The 25,872-nt window shown below is 50.6% G+C and overlaps 1 protein-coding gene across 8 annotated transcripts in view; it reads right to left on the reverse strand.

Annotated features, from left to right (window-relative positions):
• spg21 (SPG21 abhydrolase domain containing, maspardin) overlaps positions 1-14,869 on the reverse strand; it is an 80,928-nt gene extending 66,059 nt beyond the window's left edge. For 4 of the 8 annotated variants that reach the window (XM_085968947.1, XM_085968939.1, XM_085968944.1 and 1 more), the window contains exons 1-2: positions 14,785-14,859; positions 13,140-13,339 (exon numbers count right to left, since the gene is read on the reverse strand). The gene's annotated coding sequence lies outside the window, so the exon portion shown is untranslated. Of the gene's footprint in view, positions 1-13,139; positions 13,340-14,371; positions 14,687-14,784 lie in introns of those variants that run through there. The other 4 variants (XM_085968940.1, XM_085968945.1, XM_085968943.1 and 1 more) reach the window with 3 other exon arrangements.
• Between the last annotated feature and the right edge of the window lie 11,003 nt (positions 14,870-25,872).

The following is a 25,872-nucleotide window of genomic DNA, read 5'->3' on the forward strand; positions in this document are numbered from 1 at the left end:
AGTAAAATGGAACCAAAGACTGACAGGAAAAACTATTATGGAACAATGGGTGATCTTTAAGGAGGAGATGTTCCAAGTACAGGCTAGGTACATTCCAGCAAGAGGGAAGGGTAAGGGAACCAAAGCAAGGGCTCCTTGGATGACAAGGGAGATAGAGATGATGAAACAAAAAAAAAGGGTGTATGATGCATGTCAGGTGAATTCTTCAAGGGAGAACCAGACCAAATACAATAAGTTGAGAGGGGATGCGAAGATGAAAAGAAGATTGGCAAAGAGAGAATGAGAGTAGAATGGTGGTCAACATAAAAGGGAACCCAAAAATCTTGTAAACAGTAAGCGGGTAGTAAGAGGCGGGGTGGGGCCTATTAGAGACAAAGAAGGTGATATATGTTTAGGAGCGCAGGGCAAGGCTAGAATACTCAATGAGTACTTTGTATCGGTGTTTACTAAGGAGGTGGATGCTGACAAAATATCGGTAGAAGTGGAAAAGGTAGAAGCAATGGAAGGGGTGAAAATTGATAGACAGGATGTACTAGAAAGGCTGGGCATGCTTAGAGTGGACAAGTCACCTGGTCCAGATGGCTTGCATCCCAGGTTGCTAAGGGAATTGGGGGAGGAGATAGCAGAAGGGCTTGCCATAATTTTCCAATCTTCCCTAGATGCGGGGGATGTGCCCGAGGATTGGAAAGTGGCAAATGTGACACCATTGTTCAAGAAAGGGTGTAAGGACAATCCTAGTAACTACAGGCTGGTCAGTTTAACATCAGTGGTGGGTAAAGTTTTAGAAACAATAATCAAGGAAAAATTTAACGGGCATTTGGAGAGGTTTAAGCTAATTAAGGAGAGCCAACATGGGTTTGTAAAAGGAAGATCGTGTTTGACTAATCTAAATGAATTTTTTGATGAAGTAACAGACGATTGATGAAGGGAATGCAATGGATGTTGTCTACATGGATTTTCGGAAGGCGTTTGACATAGGAGGCTGGTTAACAAAATTGAGGTTCATGGAATAGGTGGGTCAGTGGCAGCTTGGATAAGGAATTGGCTTAAGGACAGAAAACAGTGAGCTGTGGTAAATGGCTGTTTTTCAGACTGGAGGATGATAGACAGTGGTGTTCTCCAAGGGTCAGTGCTGGGGCCACTGCATTTTTTGATATATGACCAGGATATTGGAATAGAGTAGAATTTCTAAATTTGCCGATGACACCAAACTTGGGGGTGTGGCAAACAGTGAGGATGATACCAATCGACTGCAACAGGACATAGTAAGGCTAGCAGAATGGGCAGATGGAGAAGAACAGGGAGAGGCAATATACACTTAATGGCACAGTTTTACAGAGTGTGCAGGGACAGAGGGACCTGGGAGTTAATGTGCATAGGTTCCTGAAGGTGGCAGGATATATTGAGAGAGTGTTTAACATAGAAACATAGAAGATAGGAGCAGGAGTAGGCCATTCGGCCCCTCAAGTCTGCTCCGCCATTCAATGCGATCATGGCTGATCATCCAAATTCAGTACCCTGTCCCTGCTTTCTCCCCATACCCCTTGATCCCCTTAGCCTCAAGAAATATATCCAACTCCTTCTTGAATATATTTAATGAATTGGCCTCTACTGCCTTCTGTGGTAGAGAATTCCACAGGTTCACCACTCTCTGGGTGAAGAAATTCCTCCTCATTTCTGTCCTAAATGGCTTACTCCTTATCCTTAGACTGTGACCCCTGGTTCTGGACTCCCCGACAATTGGGAACATCCTTCCTGCATCTAGTCTGTCCAGTCCTGTCAGAATTTTATAAGTTTCAATGAGATCCCCTCTCATTCTTCTAAACTCCAGCGAGTACAAGCCCAATCGACCGAAATCTCTCCTCATACGTCATTCCTGTCATCCCAGGTATCAGCCTGGTGAATCTTCACTGAACTCCTTCCATGGCAAGAACATCCTTCCTCAGATAAGGCGACCAAAACTGCACACAATACTCAAGATGTGGTCTCACCAAGGCCCTGTACAACTGGAGCAAGACATCCTTGTTCCTGTACTCAAACCCTCTCACTACGAAGGCCAACATACCATTTGCCTTCTTAACCGCCTGCTGCACCTGCATGCTTACCTTCAGCGACTGGTGCACAAGGACACCCAGGTCTCGTTGCACTTCCCCTTCTCCCAAGCAATTGCCAGATAATAATCTGCCTTCCTGTTTGACACCAAAGTGGATAACCTCACATTTATCCACGTTATATTGCATCTACCATGATTCTGCCCAATCACCCAACCTGTCCAAATCATCCTGGAGTTTCTCGGCATCCTCCTCACAGCACACACGCCCACCCAGCTTTGTGTCGTCTGCAAATTTGGAGATATTACATCTAGTTCCCTTGTCTAGATCATTAATATATTGAGAATATAGATTAACAAAGCATATGGGATCTTGGGCTTCATAAATAGAGGTATTGAGTACAAAAGTAGAGAAGTTATGCTGAATCTTTATAAAGCGTTGGTTAGGTCACAACTGGAGTATTGCGTCCAGTTCTGGTCACCACACTTTAGGAAGGATGTGAAGGCCCTTGAGAGATTGCAGAGGAGATTTACCAGAATGGTTCCGGGGATGGGGGATCTTAGCTACAAGGACAGGTTGGAGAAGTTGGATTTGTTTTCATTAGAGCAAAGGAGGTTGAGGAGTGATTTGATAGAGGTGTACAAGATTACGACGGGTTTGGATAGGCTAGACAGGGAAAGGCTGTTCCCATTAGTTGACGGTAGAAGGACTAGGGGACACAGATTTAAGGTTTTGGGCAAGAAATACAGGGGGGATGTGAGGAAAAACTTTTTTTTTTTTTTTACACCGCGAGTGGTGAAGACCTGGAACTCGCTGCTGACGGACATGGTGGAAGCGGAGACACTCAATGTTTTCAAGGGGAGACTGGATAGGCACTTGAGGGAAATAAACTTGCAGGGCTCCGGGGATAGAGCGGGGGAATGGGACTGACTGGATTGCTCTAGAGAGCCGGCACGGACTCGATGGGACGAATGGCCTCCTTTTGTACCGTTAGGACTATGACTCTGCCATTTCCTTATTCGCCATTGTAGTTTCTCCTGTCTTTGCCTCTAAGGGACCCATGTTTACTTTCGCTAATCTCTTTCCTTTTATATATCTAATAATAAATAAGAAGCTTTTACAATCTGTTTTTATGTCTCTAGCTAGTTTACTCTCATATTCTCTGTCAATTTCTTGGTCATCCTTTGCTTAATTCTAAAATCTTCCCAATCCTCAGTCTTACTACTCTTTCTGGCAACATTATAAGCCTCTTCCTTTAATCTAATACTATCTTTAACTTCTTTTGTTAGCTACTGTTGGACTACTAAGCCCATGGGTTTTTTGATCCTTCGTGGAATGTATATTTGTTGCGAATGATGAATTGTTTCTTTAAATATTTGCCATTGCTGATCTACAGTCATATCTTTTAATCTAGTTTCCAAATCTACCTTAGTGTCAGCTGTGGCTCAGTGGGTACGGTACCACTCTCACCTCTGAGTCAGAAGGTTGTGGGTTCAAGTCCCACTCCAGAGACTCGAGCACAAAAATCTAGGCCGACACTCCAGTGCAGTACTGAGGGAGTGCTGTACTGTTGGAGGAGCTGTCTTTCGGGTGGGACGTTAAACCGAGGCCCTATCTGCTCTCACAGGTGGATGTAAAGGATTCTATGGCAGTATTTCGAAGAACAGGGGAGTTATCCCCGGTGCCCTGGCCAATATTTATCTCTCAACCAACATCTAAAAAAAGATTATCTGGTCATTATCACATTGCTGCTTGTGGGAGCTTGCTGTTCGCAAATTGGCTGCTGTGTTTCCTACATTACAATAGTGACTACACTTTAAAAAGTACTTCACTAGCTGTAAAGCGCTTTGGGACGTCCAGTGGTCGCGAAAGGCGCTATATAAATGCAAGTCTTTTTAGACAACTCGCCTCTCATGCCTACCTAGTTTGCTTTGTTCAGATATACAAGACCTTAGTTTTGGACTTAACTGAATCACTCTCAAATGTAATATAAAATTCTATCATATTATGATCACTCTTCCCCAGAGGCTCCTTTACAACAAGGTTATTAATTATTAAAGGAGAAACTACAATACTTGATCTAGTTGGTACCTCAACATACTGATCTAGAAAACTATCTTGAATACATTCCATGAACTCATCCTCCACACTATTACTGCGAATTTGGTTTGCCCAGTCTACATGAAGATTAAAGTCCCCCAGGATTATATTACCCTTGTTAAATGCACATCTAAGTTTCTTGATTTATACTCTGCCCGACACTAGAACTACTGTTAGGAGGCCTATAAACTACTCCCACCAGTGTTTTCTGCCCCTTGTTGTTTCGTAGCTCCACCCAAACTGATTCTACATCATTTTCTGAGCTAAGATCCTTTCTCTCTACTGTCTTTACCCCCCCACCCCACCTCGCCTATTTCCATTTTGTCTGTCTCTTCTAAAAGTCAAGTACACTGGAATATTTAGTTCCCAACCTTGGTCACTCTGCACCATGTTTCCGCAATGGCCATTAGATCAAACCCTTCACACACGAGCTCAGACACAAGAGTGTTGGTAGACTATTCAATCCGAGGGGCTGGGAACATTTACTAGCAATCTCAATCCTCTCCTCCTCACACCCACTTGCTGTCAGGTCCGTGGAAAACTCATCAAAAGCAGGAACCCAGGAACGTTGGCTAATTACACATCATCACCAGTCAGCTAACTCAGTACAGACCAGGAATCTGTACAGCTCAGGTAGACTTTACCAACTGAACCAACAGGGAGCTAGACTTCTACTCAAACACATCAAAATCTACTGGACTTCCCTTAAATGTTGCCATTTAATTTCTTTATTTAAAGTTTGCACCCACAAATTGTCACTGATAAACTACCCAGTAAAGAGCACTTCAGTTATTAGTTAACGTAATGTGAGTGAAAGTGGTCGAATACCAGGGAAAGTTTAAATTAAACACGCTTTTTACCACCAGTTGACGTACATTCTTGTAAAGATAGGAGAGTGACTACTTTTGTGCCAGGACAAACCACTTTCACTCACAGCATTGATGGTTTAAAAAGTGTTGGGAGTCCTCAGGCACATATAGACTTAAATCTCGGGACACTGACTAACACCTGCATTCTTCAAATAAAGTCACCTTAAAGCAGTAGGCAGCCAAGCAACATTCCCGGTCAGTTTTTTGGGGCCGCGCGACATGTGCTGTTTTTGCTTTTAAAAGCTGCTGAGCTGGCTGCACAGGAGCTCCAAACAGCTGCCGCACAGCTTAAAGGGAACATTGCAGCTATGTCCTTCAGGACTCAGCCAGCTCGGTCAGTGGTGGTGCTACCGAGCCACTCTTGGTGATGGACATTAAAGTCCCCACCCAGAGTACATTCTGTGCCCTTGCTACCCTCAGCGCTTCCTCCAAATGGTGTTCAATGTGGGAGTACTGATTCATCAGCTGAGGGGGCAAGTTGGTGGTAATCAGGAGGTTTTGTTGCCAAGTTTGACCTGAAGCCATGAGTCTTCATATAAATTCTCTCAAATATTATTTTCTGAAAGAAGTCTATCTAATTTGCATTTGAATGAACCAACAATATCTGCTTCCATCGTCTCCCTAGGGAGCCTGTTCTAAAGATCGATCACTGAAATATTTCTGCAGATTGGTTTTGAATTTTGTCCCCTTCAAGTGCAGTGGCATAACACTTAACCACAGGGCACCGGAATAAAATACAAAGGAGATACCAGACAAACCAGTGAAGATTGAGGTGGACAAGACCCCAGGTGCAGATGGATTGCACCTGTGGAGTCAGAGGCAGTAGTACCCATATATAAAAATTCTATAGAAAAATAGTGCCAGAGGACTGGCGAATGTAATTACTATCTGAAAAATGTAGCAACAGAACTAACCCAGGGAACTATAGACCAGTCAGCTTAATGTGAGTAGTAGGAAAGATGCCAGAACCTTTTCATAAAAGATCAGATAACAAAACATAGACAAGACAGATAATATAATTTTAAAAAGTCAGCATTGATTTCTAGGTCATATTTAACCAACGTTATTGTATTCTTTGATGAAGTAACAGAAAGAGTAGACAAGGGCACTGCAGTGGATGTAGTACACATGGACTTTCAGAAGGCCTTTGAAAAGGTGCCACATAAGAGACTGATGACAAAGGTTCCCATCTGTGCTGGGAACACTCTTGTTCACCATATACAGAAATTACAAACTCAGAAATTGGATGTATGGTGTCGAAATCTGCAGATTGGAGCCAGGGTGGGGGAGTTAGCTAATAATGTGGAGACTGCACCATTACCCAGGAAGACAATCAGGCTTGCAGAGTGAGTGGAGAAATGGTAAATTTTGATTCAATGTAGTGAAGTGTGAGGTGGTTCATTATGGTGGGAGGCACGTATTGCTTGGAAGATAAAAAACTAAATGGAAATAAAAATACATAAATCGCTAAAGGTAGCAACATAAGGCTGTAAAGAATATAAACAAGGTACTAGAGGAATAGAATACAAAAGCAGGGAGGTACTGTTCAATTTATATAGAACCTTGGTTAGACCATACTTGTTACTGTGTGCAGTTCTGGTCTCCTTACTACGAAAGGATATAGAGGCACTGGGGAAAGTGCACAGAAGAATTACTGAAGGATGTTACCAGAATTGAGAGGATACAACTTTCAGGAAAAATTTAACAGGCTGGGCTCTTTTCTGCAGAAAAGGGAGGGCGAAAAGATGTTCAAAAGCATGAGGAGTTCTGATAAAGTGATGAGAAACTGTTTCCAGTGGCAGAAGGGTTGGTAACCAGAGGACACAGATTGAAGGTCAATTGGCAAAAGATACAGAGGCGACATGAGGAAAAAAAATGTACACAGCGTGTTATGATCGGGAATGCGCTGCCTGAAAGGGCGGTGGAAGCAGATTCAATCGTAACTTTCAAAAGGCAATTGAATAAATACTTGAAGGGGAGAAAATTGCAGAGCTCTGGAGAAAGAGCGGGGAATGGGAGTGGATAGCTCTTTCAAAGAGGCATGATGGGCCAAATGGCCTCTGTCTGTGCTGTATGATTCTATGAGGAGACCCAATAGGTCTTTAAATTGATGAAGGGGTTTGATAGAGTGGAAAAACTGCTTCCACTTCTGGGTGAGCCCAGAACAAAAGAGTATAAATATAAGATAGTCACTAACAGAGCAAATAAGGAATTTTTTCACAGAGTGGCATATGGGTTACAGTCGGGTACTTGCTGTCACATGCAGTGGTTGAAGCAGAAAGCACCGACACATCCAAGGGGAGGCTTGATGCATACATGAGGGAGAAAGGAATAGTGGGATGAGGTAATTAGAGTGGCAGGAGGCTCGCGTGCAGCATAGACACCAGTTTGGCCAATGGAACATTTCTGTGCGGCAGATTCTATGCATGTAGTTCTATGTATGGAATAACAACTTAAAGTAGTAAAATGTTCCAATACGCTTCACAAGAGCGTAATAAGACAAAAATTGACATCAAGCCAAAGGAGGAGATATTAGGACAGGTGACCAAACGCTTGGTGAAAGAGGTTTTAAGGAGCATCTTAAAGGAGAGAGAGGTAGAGAGGTTCAGGGAGGGAATTCCAGAGCTTAGGGCCTAGGCAACTGAAGGCACGGCCGCCAATGATGGGACGAAGGAACTGGGGGATGTGCAGGCGACCACAATTGGAGGAGCAGAGATCTCGGAGGGTTGTAAGGCTGGAAGAGGCATGGCGAAGGTGGGAATTAAACATGCAGATGAGAATTTTAAAATGGAGGCGATGCCGGACCGGAAGCCAATGTGGGTCAGCGAGCACAGGGGCGATGGGTTTATGGAGGTAGGTCAGCCAGGAGAGTATTGGAATAGTCGAGTCAAGAGGCATGGATGAGGGTTTCAGCAGCAGGTGAGCTGAGGCAGGGTTAGAGACGGGCGATGTTAGAGGTGGAAGTCGGCGGTCTTGGCGATGGAGGACACGGAGTCGGAAGCTCAGCTCAGGGTCAAATGACACCAAGGTTGAGAATAGTCTGGTTCAGCCTCAGACACTGGCCAAGGAGGGGGAGAGAATCAGTGGTTAGGGAATGGATTTTGTGGCAAGGACCGAAGAGAATGGCTTCAGTCTTACAATGTTTAATTGGAGGAAATTTATGCTCATCGGACAAATAGCATAACAAACCAGAGGCAGTGGAGGGGTCGAGAGAGGTGGTGGTGAGGGAGAGCTGGGTGCCGTCAGCGAACATGTGGAAACGGACGTCCTGTTTTCGGATGATGTCACCAAGAGGCAGCATGTAGATGAGGAATAGGAGGGGCCAAGGATAGATCCTCGGGGGACTCTAGAGGTAATGGTGCAGGAGCAGGAAGCGGTGCCATTGCAGATGATTCTCTGGCTATGACTGGATAGACAGGAATGGAACCAGACAAATGCAGTCCCAGCCAGCTGGACAACAGAGGAGAAGCGTTGGAGGAGGGTGGAGTGGTCAACCGTGTCAAAGGCACCAGACAGGTCGAGACGGATGAGGAGGGGTTGTTTACCACAGTTACAGTCACACTGGATGACATTTATGACTTTAAGGACCGTTTCGGTGCTGAGGCAAGGGTGGAAACCCTATTGGAGAGGCTCAAACAAGTAGTTGTGGGAAAGATGGGCATGGGTTTGGGAGGTTCAAGGACCTCGGAGAGGAAAGGCAGTTTGGAGGTGGAGAGTAGGTTGCAAGGACAGAGGGGTCAAGGGAGGGTTTTTTGAGGAGGGGGTGATGACAGCAGATTTGAAAGGGAGGGGGACAGTACCCGAGGAGAACCGTTAACAATATGGTGAAAATGTGGATCTCGCTACCACAGGGAGTGGTTGAAGCGAATCATATAGATGCATTTAAGGGGAGGCTAAACAAGCATATGAGGGAAAAGGGTTATGCTGCTAGAGCTAGATGAGGAAAGATGGGAGGAAGCTCGAGTGGAGCATAAATGCCGGCATGGACTGGTTGGGCTGAATGGCCCGTTTCTGTCCCGTATATCCGATGTAATCCTGTGTAATATCAGCTAACATGGGGCCAGGAAGGGAAGTTGGGTGGTCAGCAGTTTAGTGGGAATAGGGTCAAGGGAGCAGGAGGTGGGTCTCATGGACAAGATGAGCTCCGAGAGGGCATGACGGGAAATAGGAGAGAAATTAGAGAAAGATGCGAGTTCCGGAATCGGGAGGGATGAGCCTTGGGGGATGTTCAGATTGTTGGGGTAGGGGAAGGGAGGGAAGTGGCAGAGACAGCTGGTCTCAATCTTCGTGTCAAAGTTCACTTGTTGTTGGAGGCAAGGGTGGAGGAGGCAGGGGAGAGAGGATTAAGGAAACAGTTGGTAGTGGAAAAGAAACCAGGGATTATCTTTGCATTCCAGGATGATCCTGGAACAGTGAGCAGTTTTGGCTGAGGAGAGCAGGACCAGATAGTGCTTCATGTGGTCCAGCCAGATCTGACGATGAATGGCTACACCAGTTGACCGCCATAAATGTTTGTTTGCGTCCCTTGGACTTAAAGGAACGGAGATGTGAGCTGTACCAGAAGAATGAGCAGCGTCGGAAAGAGTCATGGTTTAAATAGGGACAGAGGCGTCAGAGGTGGAGGAGAGGGTGTGATTGAGCCAATCGGTGGCTGCAGAAATGTCCTGGTGAATGGAGGGCAAAAGGCTAGACAGTTGGGATTTTAAAGTGCAGTTATAAGAAACTTAGGGGAGAGTTTTTTCCCAGGGTCAGACACAGAAGGAAGTGGGGTTGGAAGAGGGGAGGGGGTGTGGGTGGAGCACGATACAAGGAAGTGGTCGGAGATGGCCTTGTCTGAGATTGAGACGATAGGTGTAGAGTCCACGTGAGACGGCAAGGGGGCCATCAATATGATTAGGGGAGTTTACGTGGAATAAGAGATTAAAGGATAGGAGGGCAGTGGACTCAGAGGAGAGAGACTATGATGAGTTGAGATGGAGGTTGAAATCACTGAGGATCAGAAGCTGCTTGATGTAGAGGCTGAGGGAGGAAAGCAGTGAAGATATCTCAGTGAGAAACTTGCCGTGGTACTTGGGTGGCCAGTAGAGAGCGATGATTTTAAATGTGGCGAGAGGGGTGGAACAAGGTGAGCTGCTCACCACAGCGGTCTGAACGGGGCAAGTGGTGGAAGGTGTAGCCAGGCGGGGAGGCTTCATTAAGGGAGAAGGTGTCACTACCCGTCAGCCAGGTTTCCGTCAAGGCCATGATGTCGATGCAATCATCCACAAAAGTTCATGGATGGCAAGGGCCTTGTTCACTAGTGAACAGACATTCTGGAGGGAGATGCAGAGAGGGTCTGTGATGGCTGATCCAGTGGCAGAGTCCACAGTGTCAGCACTGCAAGGGGTGAGTTGGACAGGAAGGAGAGCGTCAAGATTAGCCCCCAACGGGTGCGCTGAGTGGGAAGGTCGGCATGTGAGTAGGATGGGGCAGTTGGCATTGCAAGTCGTAAGGAGGCAGTGACGAGTGCCTCGAAGAGCCCTTCGGAAGATGCCGAGAGGTAGAGGGAAGCTCTGGGCTTATGTAAGAGCGCATCAAGCCTGGGACGGCGGCAGGAGAGTAGGAAGGTCAAGGAGTAGCGAAGGGTTGGGGTAGGGATTTGGGGCAACAAAGTACCACAGAGGGAAGAAATAAAAAGGAGACGTGACCGGGTAACGGGAAGCGGAAGAGACAGGGAACAGAAAGAAAAAAGGGAGATAGAAGTAATGGGCTCGGGTCCGGAGTGGCAGCCACAATGCGGACACGAATGGACACAGGGACTTGAGCAGCAGCAGCGGCGGAGGCAACAGAGTATAAACGGAGCGAGCGGCAGATGACAGCGCGGACCTGAGCGGCGGCAGCACCGAGGCAGCAGTACAATTCTGGCGAATTCAAAAATGGCACCGGCACCAGTATTGGGACAGGAAGGAACTGTACCATTGGGACAGGCTCCTCCTGAAGCGGTCTGGCCCTGGGTCACAGAATCACAGAAACCCCACAATGCAGATAGAGGCCATTTCGGCCCATCGAGCCTGCACCGACACATATCCCACCCGATCCCCGTAACCCCTACACCAACACATATCCCACCCTATCCCTGTAACCCCACGTATTTAATCCCCCTAACACTAAGGGTCAATTTATCATAGCCAATCAACCTAACCCGCACATCTTTGGACTGTGGGAGGAAACCAGAGCACCCGGAGGAAACCCACGCAAACACGGGGAGAATGTGCAAACTCCACACAGTCACCCGAGGCCGGATTCGAACCCGGGTCCCTGGCGCTGTGAGGCAACAGTGCTCACCACTATGCCACGTGCTGCCCTAGTAGAAAGGTGGTCACAAGGACTTTAAACTACTGGGGGGGGGGGGGGGGGGGGGAGGAAAGAGGGCTCAGGTGGAAATAGTACAAATAATAGTTCAAAAACAAACAAAAGGGAAGAGAGTAGAGTAACAGTCAGAAATTGTGCTTTCGACACTGCAGGTAAAGGGAAAACTAAAAGATGTGAAGTGATTAAACCAGGAGTCAGAAATACGAAACAAGTGAGTAAAACATTCGAGCTGAAGGACGGGCCAGGGGGTGTGGCCCAAATAAGCTTTCTTTAAAGAAACGCAAGGAGTATAAGGAATAAATTAAATGAACTGTAGGCGTGAATTCAAATTGGAGGGTATGACATGGTGGCTATTACTGAGACATGGCTGCAAGACGGTCAGAACTGGGAACTAAATATACCAGGTTATAAGGTCTACAGGAAAGATCGGGAAAATAGCAGAGGGGGAAGGAGTAGCCTTCATAATTGAGGATGAAAACACTTCAATGATAAGAGAGGATACAACGAGAGGTAAGCAGGCAGTGGAGACTTTATGGGTAGAATTAAGAAATAGGAAAGGATTTAGGACTGTAGTGGGAGTTGTGTATAGGCCCCTTGGTACCAGCTGTGAAGTGCTAGATTGTATAAATGCAGAGATTAGACAAGCATGTAGCAAAGACAGAGTGGTTTTAATGGGGGATTTTAACTTTCATATAGATTGGGATAAGCAGAGTAGCACCTGTCAGAAAGGTAGTGAATTTCTTGAGTATGTCTGGGATAGTTTTCTACAACAATGTGTCCTAGAAGCAACAAGGAGGCATGCCATATTAGATTTAGTAATGAGTAATGAGCCAGATTTAGTTAACAGCCTAACTGTGCGTGAACATTTATCCAATAGCGATCATAGCATGATTGAGTTCAACGTAGTGTTTGAAAGGGAGAAACGCTAAACCGATACTAAGATTCTAGATTTGGGTAAGGCTGACTTCAAAGCGATGAGACAGAGACTGTCCACAGTAAACTGGGCAAATCTGTTAATGGGTAAAATGACAGAAGATCAGTGGGAGGTGTTCAAAAAAGAATTTGTGATACAGAACCAGTTTATAACCCTGAGGGGCAAGAGCTCTACTTGTCAAAAAAAAAGCCATGGATGACTAAAGAGGTAAGGGACAGCATAAAACTAAGAAAAAGCAGACAAAAATGTAAAAAATAGCATAGATCCTGGCGAATGGGAAAGATACAAAGAACAGCAAAGGGTCACAAAACAGATAGTAAGAGCTACAAAAAGGGAGTATGAAAAGAAACTTGCAAAGGCCATCAAACTAAACACAAATAATTTTTACAATTATATTAGAAAGGGTGTGGTCAGGAGCAATACTGGCCCAATAAAAACTGATATGGGTGATATTGTCAATGATAAGGAAATGGTGGACATGTTGAATAATTATTTTGCGTCAGTGTTTACAGTAGAGGAAGAGGATAGCATGCCGGAAATCCCAAGGAAACTAATATTGAATCAGGGACAGGGACTCAATAAAATTAACAAGTAAAGTAACAGTAATGAAAAAAATAATGGCACTAAAGAGTGACAAATCCCCAGGGCCAGATGGTTTCCATCCCAGGGATTTAAAGAAAGTAGGCACCAGATCACCACGACACCCCGGGGCACCGGATCCGCCATGCCACCCCAGGGCAGTGGCAACTATAGCACATCATGGTACATTAGTACAAGAAACGTTAAGCCATTTGAACAATTCAAAAAGAGAGGTTATTAATACGACATACTAACCGTACAATGCCAGCTGTTTTTTTTCTCCCAAAAGTAAGTAATTTATCACCAGCGGTCACAGGACTCACTCAGCATATTGGGACCAGCGCACTAGAGTACAACAAAACAAAGCTTGTGATACTGTTTGTAAAGCCTGAACAGCCAGCTTGGAAGGACACAATCTGTAGCTACGATAGCAAAATACTGCAGATGCTGGAAATCTGAAATAACAGAAAATGCTGGAAAAACTCAGCAGGCCAGGCAACATCCGTGGAGAGAAATTAGAGTCGACGTTTCGGGTGAACCCTTTTTCAAAACTGGAAAGGAAAACCTGTAGCTATGTTGGTTTTGAGGAAGTATTCTTCCAAATATCAGCAAATCTTGCAAATAAATACCTTTGCCAGCTTTACCACATTATGCACACCAATGGGCTTGTACTCCCAACAAACATAACTTGCATTTATATAGAATTATACAACAAAGGAGGCAATTCGGCCATTGTGCCTGCTCTCTGAAAGAGCTCTCCAATTAGTCCCACTCTTACGCGCACTTTCCCTGCAGCCCTGCAAATATCTCCCTTTCAAGTTTTTATCCAATTCCCTTTTGAAAGTTATTATTGAATCTGCTTCCACCATCCTTTCAGGCAGCGCATTCCAGATCATAACTCGCTGCGTAAAAAAAATTCTCACCTCCCCTGGTTCTTTTGTCAATTACCTTAAATCTTTGTCCTCTGGTTACTGATACTTCTCCCACTACTCTGATCAAAACCATTCATAATTTTGAACACCTCTATTAAATCTCCCCTTAATAGATTACCTGGTCATATCACAGAGCTGTTTGTGGGATCTTGCTGTGCATAAATTGGATGCTGCATTTTCGACATTACAACAGTGACTATACTTCTAAAAGTACTTCATTGGCTGTAATGCGCTTTGGGACATCCTGAGGTTGTGAAAGGTGCTATAGAAATACAAGTCTTTCTCTCAATCTTCTTTGCTCAAAGGAGAACAATCCCAGCTTCTCCAGTCTTTCTACGTAACTGAACCCTGGAACCATTCAAGTAAATCTCAGCACCCTCTCCAAGGTCTTGACATCCTTCATAAAGTGTGGTGCCCAGAATTGGCCAAATACTCCAACTGAGGCCTAACCAGTGAATTTCGACGGTAACTTCCTTGCTTTTGTACTCTATTACCTCTATTTATAAAACCAAGGGCACGGAACTTTTTAACAACTTTATCAACTTGTCCTGCTACCTTCAAAGATCCAGCCCAGGTCTCTCTGCACCAATTGTTCATGTTGCCTCTCTTCACTCTTCCAACTGCATCACCTTTAAGGTAGAAAAAATGTCGAAAGCGCTTCATGGAGGTGGGAGTAAATCAGGAACAGGGACAAGCCAGGCGGGATTAAAGATTGGGGTTCAAGGAGCATCAGCTCAGCCCAGCAGCGCATCTCCTCGGGATTGACCCGACCATCACCCGGACCCGGGGGGCAGATCAGGGCCGCCCCGCGGGGGGTATTGTGGCTCGGTGACCGGGGGTCTCTCCCCCACCCGGGGGTCCGGGGTCGGTGGGTGGATGCGGGGGGGGTGTCGGTGTGTGTGTATCTCTCTCTCTCTCTCTCTCTCTCTCTCTCTCTCTCTCTCTCCCGCCCTCCCCGGGCCGCTCACCTCCGTTCACAACAACTCCGCTGCAACCGGAACTCGCCGACCCCTCAGTAACCCACGCTCAGCACTTCCGGCCACACCATGGGCGGAGCTACAGCTGGGGGCGGGGCTCCCGGTCCGTGCGCGCCTCTGGCCCCGCCCCCACACCCTCTGACCCCACTCCCCCCAGCCCAGGGCCCACTCCCCCTGCCCCCACTCCCTCAGCCCTGCCCCCACACCCCCCAGCCCAGGGTCCACTCCCCCTGCCCAGCCCAGCCCCCACTCCCCCAGCCCAGGGCCCACTCCCCACACCCCCCACACACCCCCCACACCCCCAGCCCTGCCCCCACACCCCCAGCCCCCACACCCCCTGCCCAGCCCCCACTCCCCCAGCCCAGGGCCCACTCCCCCTGCCCAGCCCCCACTCCCCCTGCCCAGCCCCCACTCCCCCAGCCCCCCACTCCCCCCAGCCCCCACACCCCCAGCCCAGGGCCCACTCCCCCCTGCCCCCACTCCCCCAGCCCTGCCCCCACACCCCCAGCCCAGGGCCCACTCCCCCTGCCCCTGCCCCTGCCCCTGCCCCTGCCCAGCCCCCACTCCCCCAGCCCAGCCCCCCACTCCCCCAGCCCAGGGCCCACTCCCCCTGCCCCAGCCCCCACTCCCCCAGCCCAGGGCCCACTCCCCCAGCCCCCACACCCCCAGCCCAGGGCCCACTCCCCCTGCCCCCACTCCCTCAGCCCTGCCCCCACACCCCCAGCCCAGGGTCCACTCCCCCTGCCCAGCCCCCACTCCCCCAGCCCAGGGCCCACTCCCCCAGCCCCCCCACACCCCCAGCCCAGGGCCCACTCCCCCAGCCCAGGGCCCACTCCCCCTGCCCCCACTCCCTCAGCCCTGCCCCCACTCCCCCAGCCCAGGGTCCACTCCCCCTGCCCAGCCCCCACTCCCCCAGCCCCCACTCCCCCAGCCCAGGGCCCACACCCCCAGCCCCCACACCCCCAGCCCTGCCCCCACACCCCCAGCCCAGGGCCCCACTCCCCCTGCCCAGCCCCCACTCCCCCAGCCCAGGGCCCACTCCCCCAGCCCCCACTCCCCCAGCCCAGGGCCCACTCCCCCAGCCCCCACTCCCTCAGCCCTGCCCCCACACCCCCCAGCCCAGGGCCCACTCCCCCTGCCCCCAGCCCAGGGCCCACTCCCCCTGCCCAGCCCCCACTCCCCCAGCCCAGGGCCCACTCCCCCAGCCCAGGGCCCACTCCCCCTGCCCAGCCCCCATTCCCCCAGCCCTGCCCCCACACCCCCAGCCCAGGGCCCACTCCCCCAGCCCAGGGCCCACTCCCCCTGCCCCCCAGCCCAGGGCCCACACCCCCAGCCCAGGGCCCACTCCCCCTGCCCAGCCCCCACTCCCCCAGCCCAGGGCCCACTCCCCCAGCCCCCACACCCCCTGCCCAGGGCCCACACCCCCAGCCCAGGGCCCACACCCCCCAGCCCAGGGCCCACTCCCCCTGCCCCCAGCCCAGGGCCCACTCCCCCAGCCCAGTGCCCACCCTCCCCCCCACCCAGAGCCCACACCCCCAGCCCCCACACCCCCAGCCCAGGGCCCACTCCCCCAGCCCAGGGCCCACTCCCGCCCCAGCCCCCACACCCCCAGCCCAGGCCCACTCCCCCTGCCCAGCCAGGGCCCACTCCCCCTACCCCACACCCCTTGCACCCACTCTCAGCCACACCCCACTCTCCGTGCCCACACTCCCAGCCCGGGACTAAAAGCTGACAAATCCCCTGGACATGACAGCCTACATCCTAGGGTTCTAAAATAGGTGGCTGCAGAGATAGTGGTGCATTGGTTTTGACCTTCCAAAATTCCCTGGATTCTAGAACGGCGCCAGCGGATTGGGAGGTAGTAAATGTAACACCGCTATTCAAGAAAGGAAGGAGAGAGAAAACAGGGAACTACAGGCCAGTTAGCCTGACATCAGTCGTCGGGAAATTGCTGGAATCCATTGTTAAGGAAGTAGAAACGGGGCACTTAGAAAATCATAACCTGATTAGGCAGAGTCAGCATGTTTTTATGAAAGGAACATCGTATTTGACAAATAGTTTTTTGAGGGTGTACATAGCAGGGTAGATAAAGGGAACAAAGGGATGTAGTATATTTGGATTTCCAAAAGGCATTCGTTAAGGTTCCACATAAAAGGTTATTACACAAGATAAGGGCTCATGGGGTTGGGGGTAATATTGTAGCATAGATAGAGGATTGGTTAACGGACAGAAAACAGAGAGTAGGCATAAACAAGTCTTTTTCAGGTTAGCAGGCTGTAATTAGTGGGGTGCCGCATGGATCAGTGCTGGGGCCTCAGCTATTTACAATCTATATTAATGGCCTAGATGAAGGGACCGAGTGTAATGTATCCAAGTTTGTTGACGATACAAAGCTAGGTGGGACAGTAAGCTGTGAGGAAAACACAAAGGGCAGGATTTTCATTGAGCCATGGAGGTGAGATTGGAGGCGTGCGGGAGGGTTAAAATCGCAAAAACTGGCGTGCGGGACCACCCCCACACCCCCGGCCTGGTTCCCAACTCCGAGCAATTTTAACTCAGTCGTGTCTGATGGTACCGACTCCATCCCGCATCCAACAGGCGGGACTGGTCGTTAAGACCCTTAACAACCACTAAATGGCCTCTATAATCCTATTTTAAAAGGCCCTTGCGATTTTAACCCTTTTCCCACGTGAAACACACCTGGTGGGAAACACGATGGTGAAACCTGGCGGGAGCACTATTGGATTGCTGACTATCAACTGCAAGTCAACCATTAAAGAGGAGATTTGATCAGCCATGATTTGCAGATGGCAGGACTTAGTGGTCTCAGGCCTGGGGCAACTTTTAGAAGGCTTAACCACACCTGTGGAAGGTTGGCGCCTGAAACCTATCTCCAGTTTGACCTCCTGGGAAACCAATCTCGCCACCTTCACTGAGCGTTTCCTCAACTGAGGCATATACCAGAAGCATGGGAGCCATTTATTTCCTTCCCATCTGGGCATTAGAGGAGCTCGAGCACCAGCCGCGGCACCAGCAGAACCAGAAACAACAGCAGCACCAACAGCCGCCTAACCTCAAACAGACCATCGTTCACAGCAAATTACCCAGCTTTCAGGAGAACAGCGACCACGACACCACACAACCCTCCCACGGCACCCTCTGCAAGACATGCCAGATCATCAACACAGATACCATCATCACATGTGAGGATACCACCCACCAGGTACATGGTACATACTCATGTGACTCGGCCAACGTTGTCTACCTCATACGTTGCAGGAAAGGATGCCCCGGAGCATGGTACATCGGCGAGACCATGCAGACACTGCGACAACAGATGAACGGACACCGCGCAACAATCGCCAGGCAGGAGTGTTCCTTCCCAGTCGGGGAACACTTCAGCAGTCAAGGACTTTCAGCCTCCGATCTTTGGGTAAGCATTCTCCAAGGCGGCCTTCGAGACACAAGACAACGCAAAATCGTAGAGCAGAAACTGATAGCCAAGTTCCGCACTCATGAGGACGGCCTCAACCGGGATCTTGGGTTCATGTCACGCTACATGGAACCCCACCTGACGTAGGGTCATCCAGACTCGAGTCGTCGTTGGCTGGTTCTCTCTACACAGATGCGACCGGACCTGCTGTGATTTCCAGCAAAAAAAATGTTTTTTGTTTTTCATACAGACCCCAGCATCTGCAACATTTGACCCCTTGTGACCCCACCTCATTGTTCTTTGATGTAATGTTTTCCTGACTAACCTGTTTGGACACCATTCACACCTTTGATTGCTGTGATTATCTCTGCCGAGGTGTGATAAATGGCAGTTAGAACGATTACCTGTAATCATCTGTCATTATTCTCTGACTATATAAGCTGTGTCTTTATGCATCTCTCCACTTCACCTGACGAAGGAGCAGTGCTCCGAAAGCTTGTGATTTCAAATAAAACTGTTGGACTATAACCTGGTGTTATATTTGTCCACCCCAGTCCAACACCGGCATCTCCACACCATGCCTACTATCGACACCACAAATTGCCGGCTCAAAGTGGAGAGGATCTCCAAGAAGATTGCGCATATCGACACAGACATCAAGTTTCTACAGAGATGCAAGAAAGCAGACAAGATCCCGAAAGGACTACAGATCACGAACCCACTCAAGCCGACCTACAACACAGACTACGCTGAGAGACTCTGCCGTCGTACCTCTCGCACACTCCTCAACCATCTTGTACACCAGCTCTACAGCAGACGCCGCAACCTCAAAACCGAGATAGAGTCCATGTTCTCAGCCTGTGCTCAGGACACAGCAGACCAGCTATGAGACACTGCCAAACAGATGAGGCAACGGAACTACACTGCCTACATGCACACCAAGAACAGGAAGCTTGAGAAACTTGGCATCACCACCAGCAGCAACCAAGCCTCCCCCGGTACCACGGTTGAAACCACAGGGAAGTCCATCGTCAACTTGTCTGTCCACACCCTTCAACCAGACAAAATTGAAGTTCTCAGCCGAGGGCTCAATTTCTGCCCCACCACCAAAATGGACCCCATCGGCCTCGCGGAAGACTCATTGTACAGGAAGAATTCATCAGGAGAATGAGGCTCCGGGAATTCTTCCACAAATCCCAAGATGTCAGCAGCGAACCCAATGAGACAACCAATGATCTGGAACAGTAGACAGAGGGATCCGCAGTGCAGCAACCGAAGAAGAAAGACTCAAATTGGACCCCTCCGGAGGGTCGCTGCCCTAAGCTTGACATGTATGCTCAAGCTGTCAGGAGATGCATCAACGCCAGATTCATCAGCCGCACTCACAAGACAGTCCAGAATGTCACCTGAGCACAACGCAACACCATCCACGCTCTCAAGACCAACCGCAACATCGTCATCAAACCAGCAGACAAAGGAGGAGCCATCGTCATACAGAACAGAACGGACTATTGCAAAGAAGCATACCGACAACTGGACAACCAGGAACACTACAGACAGTTACCCGCAGATCCGACCAAAGAACACACCTGCCAACTCAACAGACTGATCAAGACCTTCGATCCAGACCATCAAAGCATCCTACGTGCTCTCATCCCACGTACTCCCTGCGTGGGAGACTTCTACTGCCTCCCAAAGATACACAAAGCCAACACACCCAGACGTCCTATCATATCAGGCAACGGAACCCTGTGTGAGAACCTCTCTGGATACGTCGAGGGCATCCTGAAACCCATTGTACAGGGAACCCCCAGCTTCTGTCGCGACACTACAGACTTCTTACAGAAACTCAGCACCCACGGACCAATTGAACCAGGAACACTCCTCGCCACGAAGGACGTCTCGGCACTCTACACCAGTATCCCCCACGATGACGGCATCGCTGCGACAGCCTCAGTACTCAACACCAACAACAGCCAATCTCCAGACGCCATCCTACAACTCATCCGCTTCATCCTTGACCACAATGTCTTCACCTTCGACAACCAGTTCTTTACCCAAACGCACGGAACAGCCATGGGGACCAAATTCGCACCTCAATACGCCAACATCTTCATGCACAAGTTCGAGCAAGACTTCTTCGCTGCACAGGACCTCCAACCAATGCTATACACCAGATACATCGATGACATTTTCTTCCTATGGACCCACGGCGAAGAATCACTGAAAAGACTACACGATAACATCAACAAGTTCCATCCCACCATCAAACTCACCATGGACTACTCCTCAGAATCGGTTTCATTCTTGGACACACAAATCTCCATCAAAGACGGACACCTCAGCACTTCACTCTACCACAAGCCCACGGACAACCTCAGGATGCTCCACTTCTCCAAGCTTCCACCCTAACCACGTTAAAGAAGCCATCCCCTATGGACAAGCCCTGCGAATACACAAGATCTGCTCAGACGAGGAGGAATGCGATGGACACCTACAGACGTTGAAAGACGCCCTCGTAAGAACAGGATATGACGCTCGACTCGTAGATCGACAGTTCCGACGGGCCACAGCAAAAAATCGCAAAAATCTCCTCAGAAGACAAACACGGGACACAACCAACAGAGTACCCTTCGTCGTCCAGTACTTCCCCAGAGCGGAGAAACTACGCCATGTTCTTCGCAGCCTTCAACATGCCATCGATGACAATGAACACCTCGCTAAGGCCATCCCCACGCCTCCACTACTCGCCTTCAAACAGCCGCCTAACCTCAAACAGACCATCGTTCGCAGTAAATTACCCAGCTTTCAGGAGAACAGCGACCACGACACCACACAACCCTGCCATGGCAACCTCTGCAAGACATGCCAGATCATCAACACAGATACCATCATCACACGTGAGGACACCACCCACCAGGTACATGGTACATACTCATGTGACTCGGCCAACGTTGTCTACCTCATACGTTGCAGGAAAGAATGCCCCAGAGCATTGTACATCGGCGAGACCATGCAGACACTGCGACAACGGATGAACGGACACCGCACAACAATCGCCAGGCAGGAGTGTTCCCTCCCAGTCGGGGAACACTTCAGCAGTCAAGGACATTCAGCCTCCGATCTTCGGGTAAGCATTCTCCAAGGCGGCCTTCGAGACACACGACAACGCAAAATCGTAGAGCAGAAACTGATAGCCAAGTTCCGCACTCATGAGGACGGCCTCAACCGGGATCTTGGGTTCATGTCACGCTACATGTAACCCCACCTGACGTAGGGTCATCCAGACTCGAGTCGTCGTTGGCTGGTTCTCTCTACACAGATGCGGCCAGACCTGCTGTGATTTCCAGCAAAAAAAATGTTTTTTGTTTTTCATACTGTGGTAAACCACTGTTATACCTGCCTGTGTGGGTGTTTGTATTCCACTGTGTACATGTCTGTACGTGCCTCGGCTGACTCCTCCCACGAGTCCAGGTATAAAGGTGACTGCTCCACAGTCCCTCTGTATTCTGGACTGGTCGACCACTCGAGGCACACCTTCATTCTCTTGTTAATAAAAGCCTGTTAGTTACTCGCTTAACCTCAGTCTTTTGAGTAATTGATAGCGCTTCAATTTTATTAACAAGAGTTTTTTATAATGGAGAAGATCCTCACACCAGCATGCCTGGACTTAGACCATCGGGAGACGGACGCATCCACCAAGTTTGCTCACTGGCTTAGGTGCTTTGAAAGATTCCTGATCGCCTCCGCTGCAACGGTCAAATCGGATGAGGACAAACTGGATGTCCTGACCTTCAAAGTGAACCACCGAGCGTACTCGGTCATCCAGGACGCGACCTCATACACGGCTGCTCTCAAGCTCCTCAAGGACCAGTACACGCGCCCAGTGAACGAGGTGTACGCCAGGCACCTCCTGGGGAGTCGTAAACAACAACCTGGGGAATCGACCGAGGAATACCTTCAGGCACTGTCTGTGCTTGGCCGGGCCTGTGGTTGTAAGGATGTAAAGGCCGCCGTGTACACAGAGGACTTATCTGGGACGCTTTTGTAGCAGGCCACAGGTCCAATTACACCCGACAGCGACTGTTGGAGCAGAGTGACCTCGACCTCAAAAAGGCCTCTGAACTCGCACTATCATTGGACGCAGCCTACCGGGGCATGGATGCCTACTCCTCTGCACCGTGGACGCCGCGGGGAGCGACAGCCTGGGACACGGTAGGACCGTCTCATAGCGCCGTGCCACCCCAGCCACATCCCAGCAACGGCCCAACTACCGCAGCAGTGTCCCAAGGCCAGAAATGCTACTTCTGTGGCCAGGCCAAACACCCCAGAGCGCGCTGCCCAGCGAAAAATGCGATCTGCTCGGGCTGCGGGAAGAAGGGACACTACGCCAGCATCTGCAGGGCCAAAGCCACCCCGAACCCCAGCAGCGCCGCGTGTGGGCCGTGCGGGCCGCCATCTTGGGCCTCCCCAGCCATGTGCGAACCACCGGAACAGCAGCCATTTTGGATGCCTCCAGCCACATGGGGATCATGGACGCCGCCATCTTGGACGCCAGCCGGGACGCAGCAGGCCCCCAACACCGCCTCATCTGATACCCGCAGCGACACACCGACCCCTACGCTGGCCTCCATTACGCTGGACCAAGCGAGACCGCACCAACTGGCCCGGTCCACAATGGACATTAAGGTAAATGGTCACGAAACAACCTACCTTTTTGACTCTGGGAGCACGGAGAGCTTCATCCACCCCGACACGGTGCGGTGTTGCTCTCTCCCAGTCCTGCCTGCGCACCAGCGGATTTCTATGGCCTCCGAGTCCCAGTCGGCGGACATTGGCGGCTACTGCGCGGTGACACTCTTAGTAGACGGGACTGTGTACGATAATTTTAAACTTCTGGTCCTGCCCCACCTCTGCGCTGCCGTTCTACTGGGGTTAGATTTTCAGTGCCACCTTAAAAGTGTTACGATGGCGTACGGTGGACCACTACCCCCACTCACAGTCCGCAGCCAGCAGCTCCCAAATTGCCCGCCGCGCACCAGGTGCAACCTCTCCACACTCAGAGTCACCCCCCCCCCCCACTGTTCGCTAACCTCACCCCCGACTGTAAGCCCATCGCCACAAAGAGCAGGCGATACAGTGCCGGGGACAGGGTTTTCATTAAAACCGAAGTGGAGCGGCTCCTGAAGGAGGGGATTATTGAGGGCAACACCAGCCCCTGGCGAGCCCAGGTTGTGGTCGTTAAGACCGGCGAGAAGCAGCGCCTGGTCATCGACTACAGCCAGACAATAAATCGCTACACCCTGCTGGACGCTTACCCACTCCCCCGCATAGCTGATATGGTCAACCAGATCGCGCAGTACCGCATCTTCTCGACCATTGACCTGAAATCAGCGTACCACCAGCTCCCTATCCGCCCTGAGGACCGCCAGTATACTGCCTTTGAGGCAAACGGCCGCCTCTATCACTTCCTTAGGGTTCCCTTTGGCGTCACCGACGGGGTCTCCGTCTTCCAAAGGGAGATGGACCGAATGGTCGATCAAAATGCGTTGCAGGCCACTTTCCCATATCTGGACAATGTGACCATCTGCGGCCATGACTTGCAGGACCATGACGCAAACCTCGAAAAATTCCTCTGCACCGCCCAACTCCTGAACCTGACGTATAACAAGGAGAAGTGCATATTCCGCACAACCCGCCTCGCCATCCTTGGCCGTGTTGTGGAACACGGAGTCATCGGTCCCGACCCCGACCGGATGCGTCCCCTTATGGAACTCCCACTGCCCCACTGCCTCAAGGCCCTGAAGAGGTGCCAAGGGTTTTTCTCCTATTACGCCCAGTGGGTCCCCTACTATGCGGACAAGGCCCGTCCGCTGATCAAGTCCACCTCTTTTCCCTTGACGGCAGAGGCCCGCTTAGCCTTCCACTGTATCAAGGAAGACATTGCCAAAGCCACCATGCACGCAGTGGACGAATCCATCCCCTTCCAGGTGGAAGGCGGCGTGTCCGACTTTGCCCTGGCCGCTACCCTTAATCAGGCGGGGAGACCCGTGGCCTTCTTTTCACGAACCCTCCAGGGCCCGGAGACCAGACACTCCGCTGTTGAGAAGGAGGCCCAGGCTATTGTGGAGGCTGTGCGTCATTGGAGGCACTACCTGGCCGGAAAACGATTTACCCTGCTCACTGACCAGCGTTCAGTTGCTTTTATGTTTAACAACAAGCAGAGGGGCAAAATCAAAAACGACACGATCTTGAGGTGGAGAATCGAACTTTCCACCTACAATTACGAGATCTTGTACCGGCCCGGGAAGCTCAATGAATCCCCGGATGCTCTATCACATGGCACCTGTGCCAGCGCGCAGATCGATAGACTGCGGGCCCTCCACAATGACCTCTGCCACCCGGGGGTCACCAGGTTCTTCCACTTCATCAAGGCCCGCAACCTGCCTTACTCCATTGAGGAGGTCAGGACCATGACCAGGAACTGCCAAGTCTGCGCTGAGTGCAAACCGCACTTTTATAGACCAGACAGGGCTCACCTGATAAAAGCCACTCGCCCCTTCGAGCGCCTGAGCGTTGATTTTAAAGGGCCTTTCCCCTCCTCCGACCGCAATGTGTACTTCCTCAACATTATTGATGAGTACTCCCGTTTCCCGTTCGCCATCCCCTGCCCGGACATGACCAGTGCCACAGTCATTAAATGTCTGAACGACCTCTTCACCCTGTTCAGTTTCCCCAGCTATATCCATAGCGACCGGGGCTCATCGTTTATGAGCGACGAACTCCGCCAGTACCTGCTCGCTAGGGGTATTGCCACAAGCAGGACCACCAGTTACAACCCCCGGGGGAACGGACAGGTGGAAAGAGAGAATGCGACAGTTTGGAAGGCCACCCTGCTAGCCTTAAAGTCTAGGGGCCTTCCGACCTCCCGCTGGCAGGATGTGCTCCCCGATGCGCTCCACTCTATTCGGTCACTGCTCTGCACTGCCACTAACGCCACCCCTCATGAGAAAATGTTTGTCTTCCCAAGGATGTCCACATCGGGGACATCGCTACCGCCATGGCTGACGTCCCCAGGGCCGGTCCTACTGAGAAGACACGTGAGGACCCATAAAACGGACCCCCTGGTCGAGAGGGTCGACCTCCTCCACGCCAACCCCCAGTATGCTTACATTGCGTACCCGGACGGGCGGGAGGACACAGTCTCCATACGAGACCTCGCACCCTCGGGGGCCCCAGTAACCCACTACCCACTACCACCCCCCCCCCACGATCCAATATCCAACCCCAGCAGACGGCACGCCTGGGCCCCGCGACCCGCTCGACACCCACGAGGACTACACACCAGTGCCCCAGCCTACGCGGGACTCGACGCCGGAAGCTTCCCTACCCCTGCCGTCGCCACGTCGATCACAGCGGCAGACAAGACCTCCGGAGAGACTCCAATACACAAACTTTTAATACACTTCACCCCGCCGGACTCATTTTTAAACAAGGGGTGAATGTGGTAAACCACTGTTATACCTGCCTGTGTGGGTGTTTGTATTCCACTGTGTACATGTCTGTACATGCCTCGGCTGACTCCTCCCACGAGTCCAGGTATAAAGGTGACTGCTCCACAGTCCCTCTGTATTCTGGACTGGTCG

This window comes from Somniosus microcephalus, chromosome 27 (genome assembly GCF_052327205.1).
Source record: "Somniosus microcephalus isolate GS21.2 chromosome 27, FLI_Smic_1.0, whole genome shotgun sequence".
Taxonomy (NCBI): Eukaryota; Metazoa; Chordata; class Chondrichthyes; order Squaliformes; family Somniosidae; genus Somniosus; species Somniosus microcephalus.